The following is a 3,858-nucleotide window of genomic DNA, read 5'->3' as shown; positions in this document are numbered from 1 at the left end:
TGAGGGCCCATTTCAAAATTACTGATTATAAGTCCACCATTGAGGTTGCAAAGTTTTAAGTAGTAATTTGGAGCCAAAAAAGAGAGAAAAAGTTGTGAATTTAGTACCAAGTTAGTGAAAAAAAAAAAAAAAAAAAAAATCCAGTACTCCTTATGGACCAGCCCCTAATAAAGTCACACTAAAATGATTAGGTGAAAAGGAAGGAAAAGGGTAGCTTTCAATACCCTTATATCATGCAAAAGACATAGCTACCACCCCACCATGTGAAGCCCTTTAGTTGGATTTGGATGCCTTGAGCAAGCAGTCACCTTTTGAATAGGAATTAGCTAATAAGAAGTGGAGGTAAAAATATCCACACCCATAGACTCAAAAGGTGTTCTTTTTCTAACCCATTTTTTTCGTCTGGATGATGATAACTAAAGCCAAAAGCTGCCCGTGTCAAACAGTGGACAAAATAAAAGCACGAGTATACTATTTGTAAATTAGAGGATAAGCCATGGAAGAATTTATTGTAGTTCAATAGCTCTACGTGGAATAAATGTGGGGCAAAAGCATTGTGCCCATCAAAACCTTGGAAGATGACAAATGACATAAAGAAAATTCAATGACCCATGATGTTGATTAGTTGTCTAGTTTTGAACTAATACTAAATTTTGTACATGACAAAGTACCCATTGTTATGTTTTTTCCCTGGTCACGGATTGTTATTTTATGTTTTCTAATCTAAATGAGTACCCTTTTAAACAAGTGTTAAAGAAAGATTCACTTTTTATTACATCTAAAGTGATTTAGTATTGTTCTTTTTGAAACATAATCTAGTGGAGAATGTCGGCATTCACTTTAACCATTTTAAATTATACCGCGTCACATTTTTTTTACGTTTGAACTTATCTAAGAGAATTTAAATTTTAGATGTTTTTTTGTTGGAAACACAAGAAGATACCAATTGAGCTAATAGAGTTGTTGACAACATTTTTTTAAAAAACTATTCTGTCTTTTGTGCTTTATACAGCTTGTTGGCCAAGCTAACTCCTAAATTCTGTTGCATCCAACGTTGTCTTCTTCGTGCACATGGCCTTCAATATACTGTTAGGGACCGAAATTATATCTTGGATGTACCTATAAATATACTATTCAAAGAAAGAAGGTGAAGTATTTTCCTTAATGAGTATCATTTATCAAACAAGCAATTCTTTGTTACCAAAGAATTAATGAAGTTTGAGTAGCTTAAATGGCTGAACTAAAGGCTTTTTGTGCCGGCAACAAATGGCGGATGAGCACGCAATCATGACCATTGCCTATATCTTTGAGTTAGTTGAGAAATGCCTTTTTAATGTAATGTTGGACATATAGGGTTTCTCCTGTGTTGCAATGTTGGATTAGCCCCCAAATAGTACACACTGTTTAGGGGTTGTTTTAATGCTTTATGGCGTTAGGTACAAAGACGTCGGTATGCAAAAGCAAGAAAGTGATGGCCTACGAAAGCTTTGAGTAGGGAAGAAGGGACATTTGAGAGTGAAGCACAGTTAGAAGTACCTTAGCTTTGAAGAGAAAAGAATATGTGTGTGTGTGTGTGTGTGTGTGTGTGTGTGTGACAATATTTCGTGTCCATATACTTCAATGTGGAGGGTCTAGATGACCCAATAATGAGGGAAATATAGATAAGACAAATGAGATTGCTTCATGATTTGTTGTTTGTTCATCCTTAATAGGAACCAGTTGTGTGTCTCACATCATTACCACTATTTGGGGGTTGAAATGGTTATTGATTTCAACATTCTTCTTCTTCTTCTTCTTCTTCTTCTTCTTCTTCTTTTTTTTTTTTTTTTTTTTTTTTTTTTTTTTTTTTTTTTTTTTTTTTTTTATATCTATATATTACTAAAAGTTGAAGTGTCACATTTATTACTGCTGAACTCCTGTTGTGCCATCTCATCATCACGTCGTTCGCCACATAATTATTATTTATTATTTATTCATATTTTTTTTACAAATTATATAAATATATATATATATTATTGACTTTACATATTCATCTTTGTCAGTTTTAACATCTATATATATATATATATATTTCTTTTTTATTTCCAATTTTCCTATAATTGTTTTTTACATTCACTTATTTTTAAATATTTACACTTTCTTCAACCTTTCTTCTTCTCTTACATTTTCATATCTCCACTACCCTCTACTTTAATATTGCTATTCATCTTTCCCTTCATCTTCCTTTATTTCGTCTCTTCTTATCCCTTCCTTCTTACTATAAATTTGTCACTTTTTTCCATTCTTTGCATAGTTTTCTCTCACAAAAAGGTTTCTCTCTCTCTCTCTCTCTCTCTCTCTCTCTCTCTCTCTCTCTCTCTCTCTCTCTCTCTCTCTCTCTCTCTCTATATATATATATATATTGATGGATTTTTTATTTTTATTGCATCTCCATTTTAGGTTGATAAATTTTTGTTTTTTAAGAACTCTAATTTAGGTTGATATGATTTAGTTTTGTGTTTTAATTATTATTATTTATTATTTTGGTCTTTGATTGTTAAATTTTATCTGATTACATTATAAAAAATTAAAGATAGTAGATAAAAATAAAATAGTATTCCATTACGTAGCATAATTTGGATAATTTAGTCTTTATTGTTATATCTTTTAATTTTTCTATTTTTTTTCTCTTCTAATTTACTCAATATTGAAATTCAACCACATCTTCCTTATCATTAATTATTTATATTTTCTCTCTCTTTTGTTTTGAAAAATAAAAAATGTAATATTTTACTTAAATTCAAATAAAAGAAAATTGTGCTCATCAAATTGTACTCATTTTTTTTTAGCATTTTACACTTTCTCCAACCTTTCTCCTTCTCTTTACCTTTTCATCTTCCCCCAAACATTCTACCTTGATATCACTCTTCCTCTTTCGTTTTATCTCCTTTATTTTGTTTCTTTTTATTATCATCCTCTTAGTATAATTTGTCATTTACTATTCCATTCTTTACATAATTTTCTCTCACAAAAAAGTGGTTATTTCCCACTATTTCTCCTCAATTTTTTTGTGGATTTTTATTTTTATTTTTCTTGCATCTTTATTTTAGCTTGATAAAGTTTTGTATTCTTTAGAACTCTATTTTGGTTGATGGGATTTAGTTTTGTGTTTTATTTTTATTTATTTTTATGACTTTGATTGTTAAATATTATCATATTGTCATTATAAATAATTAAAAATAGTATATAAGAATGTACTACTTTTATATTACATATAATTATTTGGATAAGTTAGTGTTTGTTGTTATGTATTTTTTTTTCTCATATCATTTTATTTAACATTTAAATTCAGCCACATCCCCCATATATATCATTAAATTTATTTATATTTCCACTCCTTTTTTTTTTTTTTCAAAATTTTAAAAATATAGTATTTTGCCTAAAATTAAATAAATAAAATTGTCCAAATTAAGTGGAGTAATGCTAGGGAAACACTCATTCTCACACCCAATGCATCAAAAAAATAAATACAAAACAAATCAAGTTAGAACACTAAATAAATAAAAAAAAGTAATAATGCATATTTAAAGTCATAGAATCATCATCAAATTTTGGAAAACAATAGATTGCCAATGGAGAGAGAGAGAGAGAGAGAGAGAGAGAGAGAGAGAGTATAGGAAAAAAAATACAAAATAATAAAGAGTAGATAAAGAAAAAAGAAAAACAAACGTCAATTAGCAATCGTTGATTGGAGAGATAGTATAGAAAAAAAAATACAAAATAATAAAGAGTAGATAAAGAAAAAAAAAAAAAACCAAACGTCAATTAGCAATCATTGATTGGAAAACAAAGAGGTTGTAAGAGAAGAAAAAAATAAAA

The sequence above is a fragment of the Quercus suber genome, unplaced genomic scaffold (assembly GCF_002906115.3).
Source record: "Quercus suber isolate HL8 unplaced genomic scaffold, Cork oak 2.0 scaffold_777, whole genome shotgun sequence".
NCBI lineage: Eukaryota > Viridiplantae > Streptophyta > Magnoliopsida > Fagales > Fagaceae > Quercus > Quercus suber.
This window is presented reverse-complemented; position numbering follows the sequence as displayed.